The sequence below is a fragment of the Centruroides sculpturatus genome, unplaced genomic scaffold (genome assembly GCF_000671375.1).
Source record: "Centruroides sculpturatus isolate CEXI.00-Female unplaced genomic scaffold, Cexi_2.0 scaffold892, whole genome shotgun sequence".
NCBI lineage: Eukaryota > Metazoa > Arthropoda > Arachnida > Scorpiones > Buthidae > Centruroides > Centruroides sculpturatus.
The window spans coordinates 287,951-312,814 of record NW_019385138.1 but is presented as its reverse complement, the minus strand read 5'-3'; positions in this window follow the sequence as shown (position 1 = coordinate 312,814).

Sequence of the window (24,864 nt, the reverse complement as noted above, 5' to 3'; positions counted from 1 at the left end):
CCATACTTTCCCCCCTGTTATAATATATATATTTTAACACTTTATTTTAAAATGTTTTTTATTGAAATTTTTAAATTTATTAAATTTATTTTATAATTTTCTTTTATTTCTTTTAATCGAACTATAACATTTTAGCTGATTAAAAGAGATTGAACTACGGTCAAGTCAGCTAATAAGAATAAAAAGGATAATTTATTAGAGTCCTTATGAAAAAGTATAAAAGAGTCGAAGCGTAAAGTGCAAGAATTAGATTCGAATTCGAACTTCTACAAAGATAAAAAGAACTTAAATTTAATTTGTAAGAAATATATCGTAAGATTTAAATTTAGAAATAGTTCTTAAACATTAGTTTGATGAAAATTCTTATTAATTCAAACTATATTTAAATTTCTTATATGTTTAAAATTTATACATTTATCAATTTAATAGCAAAGATGCATTACAGAAATTCTTTTTGGAGAGAAAATATGACAACAAATTGAATTTTTCATATGTTTTACATTAAGTCATTTATGATTATAATATACAAATGGTAAGGATATTTTTACAAATTGTAATTTTAATTATACTGCTGGCCATTAATATTGCAACACCAGGAAAGAATGATCGTATGAACGCCAAAATGATTAGTATTTCAATGCATTTAGACAATGCAGGAGGGACAAACGACATCTGAAGCACTGCATAAAAGAAAAGTTGTGCAGTGGATTTCTCATTCGGAAATCGCTTTGTAAGGTCGGGGTTTCATCAGAATATCGTGTTATGCTTCGAATAAGAAGAAATGCTTACCAACAAGTGTTGCAATTTTAATGGCCAGCAGTGTATAAATGACTTAATGTAAAATATTTGAATTAAATTAGAAAATATTTTTATTAGAAATTATTAGAAATTAGCTTATTAGAAATCTAAAATTAATTTGGATTAAAAGCTGTTTTAATATTTTAAATACAAATTCAATCTTAAATGCAAATTTTCAATACAGGTTAGTATAAATTTTTAGAATATTGTTACTTATTTTCTCTACGTATTTAACAATGCATTTATAAAATATGTTAAAACAAAAATTATTGTACAGTATACAGAAATCCAAACAAAAACATCTAAGATGTAAAAAAATATTTCGCCAAGTAAAAACTTATGACAATTCAGACGACAGTCAAAATTTTTTTAGGACTTTTTCTTTGGTAAAGATAGACTTTTCGTTTGGAGACGAAATGTAGAAAACAATAATTCAGATAAAAATCTTGTGGGTTCCGCTTTCAAGCACCAAACTTATCTTTATAAAAAAAAAAACTCCTAAGAAAAATTTTGATCGTCGTCTAAATTGTCATAAGTGTGGAATAATTTTCTTTACATCTCAAATGTTTTTGTTTCAATATCAATTGTTTTTGTTTAATAATTGTATTATTATGTTAAGTCATAAGACGATAACGTACAGTTTGGTCGGCGCTCTGTGTCCACACTTTCCATACACCGTTTAGAAAAATCGTTATAAAAGCTCAAATTAATTTACATAAATTTGAGCTTTTGTAATTCTGAGTAACATTTTGAACAAAATTCATTTGTTTCCATGCAATTTTATCTTTATTAGCATAAACTTAAGCCGTAAAACTGAATTAGCTCAATGGGAAACCCCGTGAACTTTGACCTATTGTCCCGGAAATTTGCCAGCACCTCACTGATAACGAGAATAGCTTAAGTTTAAAATTTGAGTTTGTTAGACCCTGCAGTTCATTGTCTACGAGCGTCTTGATTGCCGGATGAAGAAAAAGAAGAGAATACAGCATTTTTTGCGATTTTTGTACTTTCAATTGCTTATATTTCGGCAATCGCATTACAGAAAATCTTAAAATTTTTGCAAACTATTTAAGAAAACGATTTTCTTTCGAACGACATATTTGGAATAACTTCAGGTGTTTGGGGGTATGACGTTTTTACTTGGCATATACTTTACTAAATACCATTTTACATCAAAATCGGGAATAAAAATAAAGAAATAAAACCTTTTCCTTTCTGTAAACAAGAAAATTGATTAAACTCGTTTTAACTGTCCTATCATTAAATTTTTATATTTGTGTTACCAGTTGAAAATTGATAAAGTAAACATAACTTTTAAAAAGTATATTTAGATTAATTCGTACCATTGTTAAATAAGTTAAGGACAGAAATTTAGAAAACGTTGAATGCGAAATTGAGTTAGTCAAAACCAGATATTGTAAATCCTCTTATTATTACGATGTAAATTTCTAACTACAAAATATTTACATAAAAGAAATGAAAAAGTTTTTTCATTTCATTTAATAATTTATTTTGTTTATATAAGTTTTTAGTTTGTTAGGCGAAGCCAGTATCCGCATTGTTTTCCATCCTACATGTAGCTTGTAAATATTACTTGGAATTTATATTGCCTTTCACTCTTCTGTCCAACTATATCATTTTAGGGAATTTGTCACTTTATGTAATTCCAACTATTACGAAAACAATCTCAACAAATGTATTTATTTTTATACTTTTTCATTAACCCTAGCTGCTCAGTACCTACTGGAACCGTCTCTTCCTTTCTTTATTTTATTTTTACATCGCTTTATTCTCTTCTTTTCTTTATCCCAATTTTTTTAATAGACTCTAAATCCTAATAATAATAATTTACTCTTTTACTTATCCAGCAAAGAGTTGCGTGACTTTCGCGGCAACAATTCCGTGTGACGCTATCCGTTACAATATTTTATTAAAAAAAACTTTTTATATCTTTAATTAATTAATATCAAATGGTAAAAAAATCTTAATTTTGAGGATTAGAAATGAGTTTTATAAAAAAAAAAAATGCTAAATGCTAATAACAAAGGAAATCTTCAAGTGACCCTCCCTGCTCGAGATATGACACACGACCCTTTTTATCTCCCCACTCCCTCGACCTTTAACCACCAAAATTTAAGCATCAGTCCCCTAATAGATAAACCTCCCTGCAAATTTTCAGAAATTTTTTACAAAAAATAGAAGTTATTAAGCTTAAACGAAGATGAGCAAAATAGTGTCCCCACATACACTAAATCCATACATACAAAAATAAAAAAATAAAATAAAACACGAATTTTTTCGCATATCTCGAGGTTTCACGGTTTCCTATATCAAAAATGTCTTGTGGAACGGTCATTTTTTGATCGATCGCCATACTTTCCCCCCTGTTATACTGTATAAAAAACCTGGGAAACTAATTAGTGTACAAAGTAATATTTACAAATTTTGTAAATTATTTAACAAATATGAAATTCATATTATTATATCGACAAACGCATGATTAAGTAAATAATTTTACTGTAACCATTCTTCTATCAATATATCCAAAATATTACTCATATAACATTCATAATTAAAATTACTGTACTTCTAATGTATTCACTTAACTGTCTATATTTTTACAATCCTTTATCAGGATAAGAATTATACTTATACTAAACAAAAAAGTATTATTTTCGAAAATAAAATAATTTGAATTTATAAAAATCACAATTAGTTGTACTATATTTAATTCCAAAATTACATAAATTCTTTCAATTATTTTGCAAATGCGAGTTTTTTCTTATCAGAATTAAACAGTATAAATGAAACATATAAAAAAAAATATTTTTTGTAAATTATTCAAAACTTTTTCGCCTAAACCTTCGTATGAAATATTTAATTATACTGTATTAAAAATTATATTTGCTCACGAACTATTATACTGCCATTCATTTTATTACATATTATGATTTGTTTCTTGTCGCCAGTTTTCAGCTGAATAACTAAAAATTTTAGTCTCTTAGGCAAAATGTAGTAAAGGTCATAGTCCTTCCATATTCATGATGGTAGACTATAAAAATTCGAACAAATTTTTAGTGTTAGAAAATATTGTAGTTATTTGCAGTATATTTAAAATTTCTGTTCTTAAAAGCAAATTTAATAACGTTTATAAAAATATTTATAAACAAAATCAGAATTATTAGTTGTAAGAAAACTCAACAAAGATTAAAAAAAAACTTACAAAATTGCAACAGCAAAATCATGAAAGAATTACTAAAATAGCTATTATATTGTTATTTCATTTTATTTGCACCGTTGCAAAATGATAAGTGTAATCGGAAAAAATTAACTGTAAAAAATGTCTAAAATAAATAATATACTTTTTTAAACGGTAATTGTTCCTAGTCAGAACAAATATACTGAAAATATTAATGTTTTTCTTATATAATTAAAAATTCTCATATATATACCGTTTCATAGAAACAGTGCCCGTGGCCTTGTCTTGGCATTCTTGTCATGGGTCCTTAAGTGTTGCCTAATCGTGCTTAATAGTAGTTATGACATTGTTGTATGTTTCACCTTTATTATAAAATCCAATTTTATTATAGTGATAAAAATTGTTTTATTTTAATAATGCTGTTATAAAATACTCTTAAAATAATTAAATTAGAGAAATATGTATTAATCCCAGTTCTTTTTTTTTGTTCTGCAAATAATGAAACTGTATAGTTCTAATAATATATAATCTTTCTAGTTAAACATTGGAATTTACTAAATACATAAAAATTTCAAATACTATTAGCAAATGAAGAACATCACATTCTTATCAGCTTTTATTCAGATCACTTAAAAAAAATAAAACTGAAAATGAACTCAAATAATTTGAATTGAAATAAATGGAATAAAATCAAGAAAGATACATTTAAATTGCAAATGTAATATACATAAAAAATACATTTAAAATGTACCTTTCATGTTTAGAACATGAAAGATATATTTTCAAGCTTTTAAGTTGTACAATGTTTCATTATATAAAAAAATATATAAAATTTAAGATCTTAACATCAGCATTTCTAATGTGTAACTCTTAACGCCTAACCATATTTTTTATTTCATTCGGTTGTTAATATAATTTTTCGCTTAAGTTCATTATATATTCAAATTTATAAAATTATTAAATAATTTTCATTACGAGGACAATTCAAAAAAGTAATTCATATTTTTCAAGAATTATGCAAATTTTACTCGATTACTACTTATTGCGATTTAATGGAGGCGCTTTGCAAATAAAATATAAGAAACAGTAAAACATGAATTAGCATCTGTTTTGCAATCATAATTGTAGAAACCGCTAAACATTTTCATTTTAGATTTGTATTAAGTTGATTAATTTATGTTGTTTTTTTTCTAATATTTGAAACGATTAACGCTAATATAAAAATTCGTATCGTAAGTGATGAAATGTTTTTTTCTAACGACGAAATACAGTAGAGCGTCGTTTATCCGAAAGTCGGTTATCCGAAGGAATTCCAGTTGGCAAATTTAAATTTTCGTTAATGCTGTGGCGCTGCAATCTTTGGCTATGTCTTGGGCTACTGAAATATTTTACGTTTTTGATACTAAAGTAACTTCTGAAGTATAATTTTTTATTGTTTTTATATTTTTTAATATATTTATTTTGTTTGTACAAAATAAAGAAATAATTTTTAACGATACAATAGCCACGATTATTATTTTAAAAAGTTTACGTTAGGCTTAACGTCGACGAAAATTCAACGCAAAGCGACACGCAACGGAGAAAAATTTCAGGATGAGATAGGTTAATGCAGTGTTTTTCAACCTGTGGGTTGCGACCTCCAAGGGGGTCGCAAAGCCATACACGGGGGGTCGCGGCTAAAAGAAAAAGATAAGTGTTTGTAAGTCCTACACTACAATAAAAAACTACAATTTCAGTAAGAAGTCTGTGCCTGTTTATTTTACAGTGCAATTAGTGTTTTGATCGATATTTAAATCTCAACAGAAAGAAAATTAAATACGTAGTTTTTAAAATCACTGACATAGTTTTAATATGGCCCTGGGGGGGTCGCCAGAATTTTTTAACTTTCAAAAGGGTCGCGTATTCAAGAAGGTTGAAAAACACTGGGTTAATGTATTTTTTTCGTACATAATCGGTTATCCGAAAAATAAGTTATCCGAACAACCCCAGTTCCCAATTGATTCGGATAAACGACGCTCTACTGTATGTGTATTTGCTATCTTTCCTTAAAAGGCTTCCAGTAATAGTGTAATTCTAACAAAAAGTTTTGAAGTACGTTTAATAATTTCGTATTTCGTATGCTGCATAAGAAATGTTTTTGGAAAGTTTAAACTGTTTTACAAAGTTTGCAAAATTTTATACAATCCTTCGATTAAATAGTGGAAAGGACACTAAATTATAGACATTATAATTTAGAGTATCAAAAGTTTTCATTCCTTATATTTATAATTATTTTGATTAACATAAATTTATACGATTATTAATTCAGAGTTTAAAATAAATAGATAAAAAGATCTTCAAAAATTTTCGAAAATTTATATACAGGTTCAAAATGTTGAACTGAGAATTAACATTATCTATAAGTATTGTTTTAGATAATTTATAATTATTTATTTTATAACAAGTAATTATTTTTTATCGTGACATCGCCACAATTCCAGACTGCAATTTTCATCATATTTTTAAAATTTATTTAACTTAAAATATGTGCTCTCCATATTCAAATTAGTAGTGGCTTACTCCTGTACATCATACTTTTGCTTTAACAATACATTATTGCAGTTCATCTATCCAACACCTTCGGGAGAAAATTTTTGAATTGAAACAATATGACTTCTGGTTTGAATCGAATGTTTGTTAATCAAGGCCTCCTGCCTCTAACGTTTCACATATATGGTCTTGTCTTTCATGTATATAAATCTGTTATCGATATTAAGGAATAATAGCCGAACGAACGGACAACAGTGGGAATTTATAGGTCTGCAATTTGAAAAAAACTGTAACCTAATTATAATGAAGAATTAGAATTTATGATTAGGTACAAACTACCCTAATTTAAATCTAATAATAATAATGATGATGATGATGATAAATGGTAAATTAATTAAAGCTAATTAAAAAAAGAAAGTAAGAACATAACTATATTTATTTATTATAAAGAAAATATAATTACTAAGCTCTGTTATACGAAGATAATGTTATGTTGTTAATAGAGAAAAAGTATGGCGATCGGTCAATAAATGACCTCCCAAGATTTTTATATTTTTGGACATAGGACACCGTGAAACATCGAGAAATACAAAAAAAATTGTTGTTTTTTTTTTAAATCTGTATGTATGATTGTTAGTGTGTGGGAATTCACGATTTTGTTCACCCATTTAGAAGCTGTGCTTTGTTAGCCTCTTTGTGCTCTCTGAGAGGTAAGGGACCTAAAACCACAAAAAAGCTTTGTTTTTTGTCGAAAATTTCTGAAATTTTGTAGGGAGAATTGTGTATTAAAGGAAATTGAGGAATTGATGCTATTAAAGTTTGGTAGTTAAAGGTCTACTGGGTAGGGAGATAAAGGAGGATCGTGTGACATATCGCGAGCAGAGTAGGATTTAATGACGATTTTATGTTATTAGCATTTAGAGTTTTGTTATTATAAAATCTATCACTACACTCAAAATTAAGCTTTTTTGCCATTTTATAATAATTAAAAATATAAAAGTTTTTAATTAAATATCATAACAAATAGCCCCACACACGCAGTTTTAAAAGTTGCCCTGAAACTTAAGTGACTCGTTGCTGAATTTTTTTTTAAATTTCTGTTATCGCTTATAAAAAATAGTAAAAACTTATTGTTATGAATTATTATTATTATTTTTTAACAGAAAGTGAGAAAACAAATTCACTTTCTTGATTATAAGCAGCAACATTCTATATACTTAAAAGCAATGTTTGCTGTATCACAGACTAAGTTAATACTGCTTTTAATGTCTCCTTTAAATTGAAGGATTTCTCAAAATGAAAATGCAAACACAAACTTCAAAGGTATTTAGAAAAGTTTTATAAAATCGATACCTTTCTCATTAATACTAATGATTTTACGAAACTTTCGATTTTACACGCGTAAATGTTTCGACGTAAAACGTATTTTAATAACATTTTAAAAATTACGATTACCTGCTGTAATATTTGAACGGTAAATATTAAAAATAAGGATAATAAAATGCAATTATTAAGAAAACAGTTGAAATTTCTCTCGAAAAATGTTTTATGGATAAAGATAAATATTTAAGTATTTACTTAAAAATATTAATTAAAAATTGTTGTAACAGATTTACTTAATAAAAGAACAATATATTATTTAAGTGTTTTAAATGAAAATATAAAAAAAACATTGAAGAAGAAATTGTTAAAATATAGAAATATGAAAAAAATAGACTAAGTGAAGTTGAAATTGTTGAATTTCACAACAAAAGTTGAACATAAAAAATATATGTAAAAGATAAAACTTAAATTTTCTATATTTAAATATAATTAAACTCATAATTTAGATCATATGTTTGCTAATAAATTTATTGCTAAAAGCGTGTAAAATGTTTATTTAAATAATAAAAATATAAAGATTACAAGAGACCCGTAAAATAAATATTGTTTATTCTGAAAAACACATCATAATAACTTAAAAAATAGGTGCTGAGTTAATGAATAAATTTACTTTGATTTAAGCCTATAATATAACAGTGATGCGTTTAGATGACAAATGGATATAAGTAATTTTCACTAACAAGAAATAATTTAATTTCATTTAATAGGCTTAATGGATTTACATATGTGTTATAATTTTTTTTTTTTAAATTCTATACATTCTATACAAATTTTATGCTTTTGTATAACAAAATCTCGTAAATAGGAACAATTATTTTTATTTTTATTGTCGAAATTTGTAAATCTTTTCGACACAATGCAGTCACCTTAACCATTCTTTCTAAATAACGTTAAAGAGCTAGAAGACATCTGTTCATTTATCGCAGGATGATCGTACAGTACATGCTGTAAAATAAATGAAAGTGTTAATTAGATTATTGTCCGATAGAAAAGAGACAAATATAAAGTGAAAGAAACGGATAAGAACACGAAAGAAGCAAATACATATGTTATCAGATATATTTTATTCAACGGTTAAAAAATAAAAGTTAGTGAAGACAATAGGTAATCAGAATTGTTAAATAGAGTGAAATAAAATTGTTTTTTAATTAAACGAATTATAATTGTAGATAGAATGACCTGCATTATAAACGTTCATTAAATTGCTGAATCGAATGAAACTCCAACAAAGCGATGAGGAGAATAAGAGAGAAAACGTTGAGTCCAATTTAAAAGTTATATAATCCTAATCAGAATTTCAATGTCGCAGCATTCGTAATTAGAATATTTTGTCCTGGTAATTACATAATTTCGTAAATTGCGAAAAAAAGGTGAAATAAAACAATTCGTCATATCAAATTTCTGTGCATCCCGTTTTCGTAAATCAATATCATACTGAAAATGCTGCGATGTTTGAATGAAATTAAGATGTAATGAGTAAATTCTCATTTGATGTATATTAAAAATAAACTGTAATATTAAATAATACTAATTTAATTTACAGTTTCGATCCATATAATAATAAGTAATATTATTTAGTATTACATAGATCGAAAATGTGAGGTAGAGAATGGGTTTTCCAAAAAGATAACCGTCCAACCTTTCTTTTGTAATCAAGAAACGATTTTAAATAATGAATCGCTTATTTAGATTGTATTCCCGTAAGTCCAAATTTCAATCCGATAGAAAATGAATAAGTGTTATTCTTTAAGTGTAATAATAGTAAATCTGTTGAAAAAAATAATTTTAATTTATGCTTATGATAATTTAATTTCTTTTGGAATCTAAGGAGATTTTTATTGTTTAATGAAAGGCAGGGTAAGAATATTGTTCTAAATAAAATAAAAGTTTTTAGCAAAAATACATATAACTTTTAAAATTAATATTAGAACATTATTATTATTAATTTTGTGTAAGTTTAATCATTTTTATTTGGTTATAAAAACTACTGTATAAAAGTTATATGTAAAGGTATTTTATACTTTCCTTGTTGGGATGGAAGATTAATTCTGTAGTTTTCGCGTCACTAAATAAATAAATAATTAAATTTTTTATATAAAGAAGAACAAATAGTTTCATAAATATTTCCACAGATTTATATATTAATATTTATTGTATTTTTATTTTTACAAAGGAGATTGAATTTAAAAATCCACATAAAGAATTCATCAAATTGGTTTATGAAAGAAATTGCAGTGGGTAAAGAAATGCTCAGGAGAACACAAAGTATAAGGTAATTTTATCATTTTAAGATACAGAAAATGTATAGGTATAATAGTCCTAAAAATCAGAAAAGTACGTTTTTCTAAGAACTTTCTCCGAATTAATGTATGTAAGTAAGATACTTTATTACCATAAAGCATCGGCTAGAAGCTGTAAAGGAATATTGACTTTTTTGTAGAGGAGATGCTCTCTTATATAGGCCACTGCCTATATACGAGTATTGCTGTACCCAAGGGTTTAGGAAAATAAACTTTATGTAGCCTACAGTACAAGCAATTCCATACGAAATACGACTTCTTATAATAGAGATTTTTCACACTTCAATCGGGATTCTTCATTTCTTCAGAACTGGCAAGAATTGGTGTCATATGATTTCATGAATTCAACATTATTCAAGAAACCTTTATTTGTAACTCGAGTGAGAAAAATGAAAAATTCAAGCCATTGTTCAAATATCTTTAGTATGAAATTCTGAAAAATTATATTATTCTACCATTCTTCACATATTTTCTTGTGTTGGGTATTATCAATTGAAAACTTGAGAATATCATTCCAATGCGAATTACTCTTATTTGAAAAGTATTGTTTCTAAAGTTTTTCAATTTTGTTGTTTTAGAGATAAAATTACATCTATATCAGTTTTATTCATTTTTATGATAGGTCTATTTTCTACAAGTAACAAATTGAACGAACTTTCAGATTTAAGCTCTTACATTTTGATTACTGTTCAATTTTTAAACGATAGACTGTATTAAAGTTTAATGGTTTTAGCTAAATACATCATCATATATTTACAGAAACGAATTAAATGAGAATGTGTGCATTTTCTTCTCGACGAATTTTTTATGTGTTGATATTGAATCATTCTATCGTTTATAATTCCTTCGAGAACACGCAATATTACCTTTTAGTTTTTTATTTGATAATACTAAACTTTTTAAAGATTTTAAAATTCATCTATGGATAAAGGTACGTATGAAGATGGAATTCTCATTAAGTTAAATTATATTTTAGCTACGTATAATCACTTTTGTCTTTTAAAATGATAATGTAAAATATATAGAATGTAAAGGTTTGAAAATATACGAGGAATCATGAGCATTTAACTAATTCATAGTTATAAATATTTTTTATTATTTATTTTTGTACTTTTTACTATAAGAGCCGTCCACAGATCAGACACATAGACAGATGGTCAACTCCCTATACTTCCTAAAATCGACGGCCTGACCAATCAGCGACAGGACTACTAATTCAGAAGTTAGTGGCGCTGAGATTGCCTCGTGCCATTAGTCGTTATGACACGTATCATCTATGACGTTGTATTTAAATTAGATTTCAATACGCATGCGAAAAGTTACTAATTCCGTTTTTCGATATTAAATCAAATTCATTAATAAAAACTGCGTTAACTCACATAATATAACATAACAATGGTGTTTAATGGTGCTTAAGTCAAATTAAATAACAAAAATTTATTATTAAATATAATTTTTTTATTACTCATTAGTACATAATTGGCGTTGGGCATTATATTTAACAGTATTAATTAAATTCAATAACTTTTAGTGAACATCTTTTATAAAGCTAATGAATACAGCTAATAGGTAAAAAAAGACTTCATTTTGAAGGTCAGAAACGTATTAATCCATTTTTTATTGATTCTTATGGAAAACATTTTTTTCAGTTTAGAACAACTTTTAGTAACGGAATTATATTCAAAAATACAGGTTTGCCTATCTTCAAAGTATTATCATATTGAATTTGTGAAAAATATTTTAATATAAAAGTCAACCATAACAAACGTTAAATTAAGGAGAACAAAATGGCTCCTTAATTTAAAGTTTGATGTGATTACCTCGATATATTATAAGATGAAGTCATTCTTTCCTTGTGTTGAAGATTTATGTATATGTATATATCAGTTATCAGTCCAAGTTTTTTTTTCATTTGTTTTTTCATTCTGATTAATCGAATTTATTCGCATCGCTTACATTCATTATAGTTTATTTTAAAGTCTGTACATATAACTCTAAAATAATAAAAAGTGGGGTTTTCTTTATTTCAGAAAAGATTAATGTTTTTTTTTCTGTAATCTTTTAGTGAATTTTCTATGTCGGGCTCTGGAAATCCCATGCTAGTTTGACTACGGCTGGCTTTTTCATATTTAATCCTTTGTTTCGTGACTTTGCAGACATTTCTGTTGTTTATTCTTTAGAAAACTACAATGAAAGTATAATTAAAATATTTTAAATTTAAAAGTGTTCAAAACTAAAAATATTTTAATATTTAAATCATTTTAAAGTATAATGTATAATCTACATCAGAAATGTCCGACCCGCGGCCTACTTAATATTTTTATGCGGCCCACTCCACCCTAAATATTTTAGATACATTTTCATTTATTTTGGTAGAGTAGGTCGTAAAAATTATTCTTGTTTTACTGGATACACTTTGATGACGTAATGATGTAATTCGTGACATAATTTGTAACTGACAAATCAAAAAAGTTGGTGGTATGGGCTGTCACTTTGATTGTTTCAGTTTCAAAGATTTTTATAATGAAGTGATGATGTTAGAGATAAAGAATCAGTACCTTTCATCAGGCTGATGAAAAAGATACATAATCCTTCTTTTCAGAAGAGTGTCAGTCATTTTTAGTGATTCGAGGCTAGGCCTAATGCCAAAGTGGAAGGGGGCTAATTTATTCTTTATTTCTATGACCTCCATCAACAATATATATTCTAGCAGCTCTCTCTCGATATTCTAGGAAATAGAATATCGAGATGGATAAATCTAAATGGATTCCTCATATATAGGGAAGAAAAATCAAATTTTCTTTCTTTCTTAAATTCTCTGCGGGCGCTAAGGATTCTCTCACTGTCCTTTACAAAGGAATATAGGCACATCTGGGTTAAATCTATATTTAATTGAACGTAGTTTTTCGTTTATTTCTCGGTTATCTGTAAGAGTTCTTAGCGTAGGCTTAGTTTTATTCGAAAGAAATGACATTAGTCTTCACATTTACCATCTAAATATATAAAATTGCTTGTCCTGACTGACTCACTCATTCATTCACTGATTCATCATCGCCCAGAGCAAACCGCTTAACCTAAAGAGGTGAAATTTGGTACACAGTTAGGGTACGTCATGGAAACGCACACTAAGAAAGGATTTTTCGAAATTCCAACGCGGGGGGGTGAGGGGGAGCATTAAGTCTTAACCGGAAAAACGGCTTCCACTGTACTATTTTAGATGCGATTTTTTTGTTTTTATCTGTGTTGTAGTAGGGTATGCCATGAGAATGCATACTAAGAAGGGATTTTTTGAAATTTCCCCGCGGGGGGTGAGGGAGAGCATTAAGGCTTAACCGGAAGAACGGCTTCTACTGCGCTATTTTAGATGCGATTTTTTGTTTTTATCTGCGTTGTAGTAGGGTATGCCATGAGAATGTACACTAAGAAGGGATTTTTAGAAATTTCCCCGCGGGGGGTGAGGGAGAGAATATAGTTTTCATCGAGTACTTAGGTGTATTAAATTAATAACATTTCAGACATTGTTATAAATATTTTTATCCATTTCGATTTTAAAAATGTTCGAACCGTTTTAAATTCGAATTTGTTATTTCGTATTCGTATTGTATGCGTTTTAGTAGGGTATGCCATGAGAATGGACACTAAGAAGGGATTTTTCTAAATTCCCCGCGGGGGGAGAGGGAGAGGATTAAGGCTTAATCGGAAGAACGGCTTCTACTGTACTATTTTAGATGCGACTTTTTTGTTTTTAATTACGTTTAGTCTTCATTGAGTACTTAGGTGTAATAAATTGATAACATTTCAGACATTGTTATAAATATTTTCATATATTTCGATTTTTTAACCAAACGTTCGAACCGTTTTAAATTCGAATTTGTTATTGCGTATTGGTTCGATTATAGAACGATTGTAAACGTTTCAGAAAATTGATCAAATTGAAAATAGTTCGTTTGATTCTCAGCAATTTTTATTATTCTCAGCGGTAGATGTTATATAACAATTACTATGGTTGTTGAAATACTGAATATAAATGGGGTTTGCTTGCAAAATCACCGCGGGCGAAGTCGCGGGTAACAGCTAGTTCTATTATAATGACGCAACGGTATGAAACAAAATAGTGAAAATTACATCAATATCTTTAACAGATAAATCTATTCATAATATCAATGGATTTATACAATAGATGAATATTTCTCTTACACAACCTTAAAATGTTCATATTTATAACGCTTATGTGGGAAGTATAGATCGATGCAATGAAAATATTATTCTCTATAGAACATCTATATGAAATAATTGGTACTTCCCTCTAACAGCACACTCTCTGCATAAAGTTATTCAAAACGCTTTCCAACGGCGTATAATAGATAATGGAAAACATGATCAATTACTGTTTCATAGAGAAAAATAACATTGGCAATTGTGGAGCGATACAAAAGGGAATCTTCCAGGAAACAAAAAGTATCAAAATTTGAAATTAAAAACTTAACTTTGGAAATTATACGTTATAGTAAATGAGTGATCTTACTATAATAATTGATTTTCTAAGATTGTCAATACTAACTTACTACTTTCTGAAAGATTGCATAATTTACCAATAAAGCTTATTAAAAGAAAATTAACTGCTTAAAAGAAGCTGTGACAATTAACAAAATTTTAGTAGACGATAACCAATAGGACTACATATAATTGACTTGCAAATGCGTTTGCCAATTATACAAATATTCATTTAATACTTATAGTATGTATGAAGTTACTAATTCTAGCTCCTTTTTCTTTATAGAAATATGTAAATTGGAAATTTGTGAGAAGACTCATAAGATCAAAACTGACGTGTACGATTGAGGTTATTACATTAAGTAATGAAAAATTTAGCAGCTGTCCTATCGAAACCGCTAGCTTACACATTTATGTGTTACATCGGGTTATTTTCCTTGTATCTTTGGTAAAAATGGCTGAAAAATCAGGCATATCTAGTTATTGCCATTTTAATTTCAATTATAAGTAAAATTTTTGAAAAACTTATATATAAAAAAATTAATATTATTTTATGGTAAAAGTAATTGGTTCTTCGTTAGACAGTATAGTTTTAGAAAACAAAAATAAACAATAGATGCTTTGATTGATTTTCATACTCCATTAAAAATCTAGATGAAAGTTAAATTATCGATAGGGTTTCTAGTGTTTCTTTGGTTATTTCTAAACCATTTGATTTGTTAGCTCATGATATAGTATATTAATTTGTAAACATGGAAACTTATAGATGGAATTATGCTAAAATGATTTAAATCATGTTTAAAAAATAGGTTGTATACAATAATAAATAAATAACATTATTGGAATGTATTTTCTTCACGTAGGTGCTCGTAAATGGTCTATTCTAGACCCAAATTATATAACATTTAAATATATATGCTGTAAATGATTTAATAAACTAGACAAAAACTTAATGTTTTTTTATGTGCTGACGTTATAATAATCACTTGTAGTTCATTATCTGTATCTGACTTAAGCCAAGAACATGGGGCTAGAGAGTTGAGATTATTATTCAAATTATTATAAATTAATATTCATAGAATTATGGCATTGTATATACTATAGAAATCCCTTGGGTGATGCTGATAAAGCAAAGTTTTTTATTGATAACTAAAAATTAATAAATGTATATTATATTTAAAATTACATATTGATAATAAACTACATCAGAAAATACACATTCTTTGATTAACTACTAAATTAGGTTTTTATAAGCGCGTATTTTTAATCACGCCTATAAACAGCGTTAAACACTGTTTAACTTATGAAAGAAAAAAAATTATATGTAACAATAATACAAACTAAAATGAACTATATTATCAAACTATGGGAGTTGTCCCAACATATCTGATGTAGGGGAAGGGAGGGCAAGATGGAAGGGGTGGGCAAGATGGAAACTACTTACCCATCCCGAACCGCGCGACGAAGCACCCAAATCTCCATGCACACAGAGACACCCGGATATCTTGTATTTATGAACGGCGACTCAGATCGGTTGGTACCACGAAGTGACGTGTGCAAGTATTTCTTATTTCTCAGCAGATTATTATGCAATCATTGGACTTTAGCAGTGTTATTATTTATACCTACAAGGTAAGTATTACTATTTTGTTTTTATACAAAGTACCTATTAGGGATAGATTGCATGAATTGATATTTAAAGAGGGAAAAAAATTCAAGGATTTTTAAAGCGTTGATATTATTATTGGCAATGGGAATTTGGGCAAGATGGAAAATTGCATTTTAGGGCAAGATGGAATAGTTTCCATGTAGCAAGCACAATTATTTTGATTTCTGTTATCAATTTATCTAACTAATTGAGGATGTAATTGTTTCTAGATGGTGAACAAGTATATAAGAAAGAGCAACAGAGGTTCTTGGACTGAAGAAACTGCAGATGGCGATGGATGAAGGTTTTGTGTATTACGTGGAGAACTATGTGTGGAACCGCCCACAGATGACTGGTTACAGTGTCCAGTGTGTTGTGGTTGGGCACATGAACTATGTACAGACACAAAAGATGGATGTTTTTCGTGTGTCAATTGTAAAATGTAGGGATATCCTAGGTATTCCATCTTGCCTTCAGCGTGAGGGCAAGATGGAATTTTTGACGTTTTTACTTCATGATTCCTAATAGGTTTTATGCTTAATATTAATTATTTTTAATTACACAGTTTTTTAACCATCTAAGATCTCTGTCGAGACTGATTAAAATAAAAGCTTTATATTATGTTGTTTTATGTTTTTTTACATCATAAAGTTAAACCTTCCATCCTGCCCTCCCTTCCCCTATAATTCGTAAACGTTGGAAGATAAATTTATGCGGGTTCTACTTGGACCGTATTACGATAGTAGTGTCTGTTTATGTTATAAATTACATAAAATAAATACGTTGAAACTAGTCTATATGAAATCGCCATTAATTTTTTCCTTAGGTTTATCAAAAGTTTGAAATTAAATCTTTTATATAATAATATTTTTAATAGACAAAGTAATTATAAATACATTTCAATCTGAATAATTTGTTATCACTACTAGGTGCTATATTACAACACATTTCAATGTACCAGAAATAATCGAAAATATAGTATGTTTTTTTTCGTTTTCTGTTTTATTTTCCTTTTTTGTTGTGCTTATATATAAGAGGAGTTGAAAAAAGCAGTGATATGCATCTGTTTTTACATGATTTATATACTTTATTAATGTATGCAAATTTAGTTTGGAATACAAATATATTTAAATTTGAATTTATGGAACATAGCTACTAAGAAATATCGTCAAACTGGGACACTTTCAAACGATACTACTCTTTAAATTTAATTTCAGATTCTTGAAAATCGTGCATTAAATGATAAAATTCACATACAATATTCGGATCTCTTCATTCAACTTGTAAACCCATTTTTTCTCTCTTTGAGAAACAGTAAAAATAAAATATTGTCATAAAAAAACACTATGTTATAGTACACTAAGAACATCGCCATTTTAAATACTGATTAAAAACGAATGCAGTGTAACCTTCTAGGTGGCTATCCAGTATAGCATCTGTACGTTAGCGCAACGTCCATATCGTAGCAGTGCGTACAACCGAGTCTGTCGGAATACCAAATGTATTTGATAAAATTATGTTTTCGAAGAGCGTGAAGTCAGTTTTTACTCGTTAGTTGAAATTTGACTTCTTTTCTATTCCCGCCTTGCATGAAAATATGAAATTTCTTTTTTCATTTTGTGATTCTTCAGCCTGTGGGCACTAACAAATAAAATGGCGGTAAGCTGAAGCCTTAATCGCCTCGGCCATCTGACCATCTGTACAGTACTTTAATTTTCTTTATATTACTAAATTATATATTTTCTTATAAATTATTCTATTTTCAAGTTTCTTCTGAAATAAAAATGAAATATTAATGAAAATTTATAAATAAACAATACGTTAATTTAACAATTTTCTCTAATTTCTCGAACATTAACTACAATAAAATTAAATATTTATTTTTTAAAGTTAATCTCGTGCATTGTTTTATTCTATTTTTAACAATACATTTTTCAGAGTTCTGTATTCTAAGAACGAAATGCAACATATAATTTATCACAAATGTAAATCCGTCTCTGTAATCCAAAAAAACACACTTTGGTAGACGTATCTCACACCAATTTCTGGTTAGCAAATTATTTTTTATTTTCCATTGAACTACAAATATATTTCGGGTTGGTATAATGTACTACAACCCCTCCTCAGTGATTTCCACATGATGTAAATTACAAAATTTTTTTTTGTTTTCAAAATAGGGATTGGGAGGGCAGACCTTCCTCATCCTTAACCTGTATTTAAACATCTTAAATACAGGTTAAGGATGAGGAAGGTTTGCCCTCCCAAAACAAAAAAGAATTTTTTGTAATTTATATAATATAATGTGGAAATCACTGAGGATGGATTGGAGTACATTATACCAACCCGAAATATATTTGTAGTTCGATGAAAAATAAAAAAATAATTTGCTAACCAGAAATTGCTATGAGATACGTCTACCAAAGTGTGTTTTTCTTTTTGGATTACAGAGACGGATTTACATTTGTAATATACCATACCATTTATATATTATATAATTTATTGTTGAAAGTATGATTATAAAATTGAGTAGATTTATGAAAATATATTGTTCAACAATATATATTTAATATTTCAAATATAAATATTAAGTTATGAAATATTATTTACAAAATATAAATTTTAATAATTAAATATGCTGAGATTCAAATCTTGTCTCCAAGTAGAGCTGTGCAATCCTTTTGTAAACAAGGTCTATAAAAACAAGGTCAGAACACCAATTCTTCCATGGAGCCGTCATATTGCATCCATAGCTTCAAGGTCACAGCATAGATTTTATGTAGGAACGACCAGTATACTGCACGTTCCTTCGAGTTCGTGCCATGAAATTCCTTTTATAATTTCAAATAGATTATCTTTTCATTTAAGGTTACTCTGACGTATAATTAAAAACTTTAACTGAATAAAAAGCTATGTCAATGGTTCGTATAATAAAGTACAAGGATAAATTTAGTTAGTTTTGAAATGAAAAATTAGAGAAGAAATTTGGAAATATTTCTTAAAATAAGAATATATTTAGTTTTCTATCTTCACTCGCATGTATTTTTGCATTACAGAAACTTCAAACAGGAACTCAGAGCAAACATTTTTATAAATTAAAATTAGATCAAGAAAAGAAAACCATTCGCACAAACTTTATATATTATATAAAGTAAACCTTCAAAATGTTTGCAAAAGATAATAACTTTCTTCATTTAAAAAGTTTTTTATGCACATAAACTAAATTTAATTATTTTTATACAGAGTTAAATAAGTATATCTATAAAAATTCATTAAACAGCAGACAATACCAACAAATAGAAACATCAACTTCAACTTTATCTATTGTTTATTTTAAAATAAAATAATTATTACGAAACAATTATTCTTTAGAATATGCAATTTCTATTAGTCTTAATTATTATGAAATATTGATTTAAATCAATGAAAGTTTTAATTTCAATTTCTATATTTTATTTTAAAGTTTAAAGTGTGTTTCAGTTCACAAACAACATATTATAACATTTATTCTGTTTAATAAATCTGTTATTCTGTTTAATATGTTACGTAATTAATGTTGTTATACAAACCTGTCAGCAAACTAAAACTTTACTACAAACATTCTACAGACTAGTACTGATCTGAGAACATTGTTTTAATGTAATTTAAACAGGATTAATTAAAACTACTTTAATGATGTATACTGCAAACATTTTTGAATATGTGTTAAATATTAAAGCAGTTTATATACTGGATTTTTGTTTTCATCTAACAACATAAAATATTTATAAGAAATCTCTATCGATAATCTCATACCGTATTTTTCAATTTCACTAAAACCGTTACTTCAGAAAATGCACACTGAAAGACATTATATGGATACGAATATGCAAAAAATAGCATTATTTGTATTAAAATGTAAGTTTATAAAAGCAGTAATAATTATAAAATATGCACTAAATTTTAGTTGAAATATCCTTATTGAATATATTCAAACAATCTTATAATGATGATGTTGCTGCGAAAGGATAACGTCAACTAGAACAGTCAAATAATTTTCTGTAGTTTTTAAGCAAGTAATTATTTATTAAAACACTAGCAGGTAGGCCCAGCGTTGCTCGGGGAAAAGTAACGATAGCGAAGTATAAAATTATTACGTTATAGTCAACCTTACCTGTTTTCACAGAATGCAAGAATTGGGTCCCCCTGTTTCCGGACTAATTAGAGAATTTTTAGATGAGTCTAAAAATATGTTCGATTTCCCGCAAAAACGAAAAAAAAAAAAATGCATCTGAGTCTTGCACGTTGCTTTCTCTTAACAATTCCATTGTTGACACTTCCATTGTTACTTGCCACTTCCATTGATACTTAACACTTCCATTGATACTTAACACTTCCATTCTTGATGAAAGTGTTAAGCCTTAATCCTGTCCCTCTCCCCCGTGGGGAGGAATTTCGAAAAATCCCTTCTTAGTGTGCGTTTTCGTGACGTACCCTAACTGTGTACCAAATTTCAACTTTCAACTCCTAACCGTTTGGACTCTGCGCTTATTATTATTATTATTATTATCATTATCAACTCGTACAGTACTTTAATTTTCTTTATATTACTAAATTATATATTTTCTTATAAATTATTCTATTTTCAAGTTTCTTCTGAAATAAAAATGAAATATTAANTACTTAACACTTCCATTCTTGATGAAAGTGTTAAGCCTTAATCCTGTCCCTCTCCCCCGTGGGGAGGAATTTCGAAAAATCCCTTCTTAGTGTGCGTTTTCGTGACGTACCCTAACTGTGTACCAAATTTCAACTTTCAACTCCTAACCGTTTGGACTCTGCGCTTATTATTATTATTATTATTATCATTATCAACTCGTCTCGATTATATATATAGATTTATTATTCTATTAAAAATCTCATACAGTAGAAATCTTCACAATATTAATTAAATTATTATTATTTACTAAATATAAATTAGATGTTTTTGAACAATAATTAATTAGTGAATATTGTTTATGATACAAATATGTGGTTCTATGATAAATATTTTTTTAAATCTGAAAAAGCAATGTTTAATGTCCTAAAAACATCTTTTTTTTAAAAAAAAACTTCTAAAATGTAAGCAGATCATGTTTTTTCTTAATGTATTGTACTGTACTGTACATTAAGAAAGTCGAGTACATTATCAAACAATAAAATGTCATCTTGGGACAAAAATCTTTAAGGAAGAATTTCTTCACAATGAAAACTTATTATTATTCAATTCTAATAAATCTGGTTCCTCTGTATATAATCATTACTAAACCATTTCTTATATTAACTGTTAACTCATATAGGTATATATATCAAGAAATTTAACTAATTGAGATCGAAAGAAACAAACAACCAGATTCGCGCTATAAACACCGTACACACGTCAAAAGACTCAATATTGCGACTGCAGCAATGCATCGCGGTATCGTGTCCAGACCTTGTGTTTATAAACCTTGTTTGTTCACATATTGTGAGGATCCAGTGACGTCTTATCACGGACCCGATATAGTCTAGCGTGACGTCGATATTCCTCTATTTAAGGAAGATATGTGGATAATAACGTCTTCGTAATACGATGGTGGTCTCTGTAGTGTGAGGGTCCGGATGCTCGTAGCTCCTTGTTGACGGTCGGTGTCCGAAACGAATAGTATATACGTAAAAATAATTGAAGGAACTGTCGCATTGAAGTGCAAATGTTCATTTTTACAAAAGAACGTTGTCTTGGTGGGAAACGCCTCTGTGACCTTGAGTCTCGGAGTTTTTAAACGTTTCACATTTCCAATCGATCGTTCTGGTTGGTCATGATCATCCTCTTTCCATTTTCGATTAGCCTCTAGATGGTGGCTAGGGCGATTCGGGATCGAATTTAGGGATCGGAACCGGTCGAAGATATTTATTAAATTGTCGCAATTTCCATTTGTAACAAGGCGTTTTTATCTTTTTATAAATATCGCCCACTAGCTGCACTCGCATGATATTTGGTTTTATTAAACATTCTATTTAATCGTTTTTGTGATCGTAGGCGAAGTCGAATTCTCGTTTTACATTCTCTCATAAAACGACTTTTTTTTGCGATGTTTTACCAACCAAGAATATTTTAATATAAAACAGTTTTCTTATTTTAATAAACAAAAATTTTGGTTGATGTTTCTGATTCATGTCGGGAAGGACATCATATACTGTATACATGCTTTGTTCTAAGATTGTTTTCCTACTGTAGAAATATCAGTTTGTTTTGGACAAGCCGATAATCCTAGCGTTAATAAGCTGTTCTAAAAGATATCAATTGAAAATAAGGCCAATAACAAATATCTTATATCCGTATGATTATTTATTAATTTCAATCAACGTTCAATATTAATCATTAGACATGCGCAGAGCGCACTGCACGCCTTGCACTGTACGCCTGTATATGATATTACTATACAGTAAGTATGCTGTGATTCTGGATTATAATTTAGATAATAATATTGATGTTGCGGCTGCATAAAAATATATCTATTGTGTATATTCGATATAAATGATAAATCTTACCACCAACATTCCTTCCAAAGCTTTTTTTTTTTTCGTGAGCCGTATAAAGTATATAGTAAAACCTGTGTAAATAGGTATTGCACGATACCGAATACTTTTCCCAGTTTGACAAGTTCTTTTTTATTATAGAAAATAGCTCCGTTAGGAAGAATTTTTTCGTTTAGGCTGATTTCTTTTTTATTCGGTTTCCGTTTTGAACGGCTTTTACCATACACCAAGTAATTTAGGTATATATTTTAGCTGTAACGTAACCAGAAAAAAGAAATACTTATGAATCCAGAATCGTACTGCACAAATATAAGATTCCCACTACACAATTCAAAATTCCTGTTACACATTTTGTGTACAGTTGCATCTTAGAATATGATTGTATACAGTCCCTTTAGGCTGTCAATAAATTACGTCCGCATTTTTCTTGAAATTTTTCCTTTTTCTTCCCATTTTGTCCCAGTTTGTCCAAATTTCCGTAACCTCCTCACCTCTTCGGACGTCCAACAAAACTCAATCCCCATGAAAACCTTTATCACTTTATGAATGACAGATATTAAAGGTAGAAACGAAACATACAAGAAATTTTGAAATAAGTATAATAAAAGGCATAAACAGTACAAAATTAAATGAATTAAACAGACGTCCAATGAAACACAACTCATTCCCTCCTCCTTGTCCGACTTTATCCGACTTGTCATAACCCCTCCCTCTTTCCCTTCCAGTGTGGATGTCATTTATGGATAGCTCCTTTTGTCTTGGACCTCTCTTCCTTTTGTTACCCATGCAAGTTAGAAAGCATCAGTCGGGTAGATCGAGCTAAGTACAGTATACTCTATGCCAGAGGTGTCCAACCTTTTTGTTTCTCTGGGCCGCATTGGAAGAAGTCAAGGAGTTTTGGGCCACAAGTATATATAATATAAACTTATGGCCCAATATACAAGTATATTTAAGGATTAACATGTCTAGATTATAATAATAAGTATTAAAACTTTATCACGAAACAGGATATTTTAAAAAATTACTTCTACAAACACTTTCAATTTGTACTTAGAAATAGATAAATTCATTTATTTGTAAAAACGCAATATTTGGTTTATTTAATAGTGGTTCTCAACTGGGGGTACATGTACCCCTAGGGATACGAGCGTAAATCGAAGGGGTAAATCTAACTTTCATTATAAAATGGCTTATGTTAATCAATTTGCTGTAAATTATTAACATAAGAAACAAGAAACAACAAAAACTTGCTTTAAAATATCCCAGTGTGAACACCGATTTCTCTTTCAACAGTCTAAACAACTTGTTTATCCACTTGATTTGCCTGTCTATTTGTGCCATTAGTGCCGAGTGAACCTTTAGTCTAGTAAAATTACGGTTTAATTAACCGAGCATTAATTTTAGAATAGAAAAAAAATATTTTTATTCTGTAATTATTGCTCGATAACATTGGGGCTTTTCATGTTTTTACTGGACTACTGATATTAGGAATAACGAGGCTTGGATCGTATGCAACCATGCAATGCGGGTCACTGCATGCGCTCATTACTTGATATTTAGCAAATTTAGACGTTACATTTGTTACAAAAATTGAAAGATTCGTGTATTGTTCTGCACATTCGCAAATTCGTAAATTCTGCACATTCGTAAATTCGCAGCCATTACTTTCAAGTTCAGTACACAATCGTAATGTCTATTTAACAATGTTGGAACCAAATTTTGAAAAAATTGCTGAAGATTTATCGCGACAAATATCCCATTAAATTTTGTTAGAAATTATTGTAGAATAATTTAAATTTTCTTTATCGTTAATTATAATTAGGGGAGATCGGGGCAAGATCGGCATGTTAAGCTTTACTTAAATTTTGTGTAATAAATACTGCTGTAAACTGAAAAAAAAGCTTTGCATATTGTCTATTGGAATGTTACCTTACTATAGAACTGGTTAAAATCAGTTTGGAAATAAAAATAATTAAAAT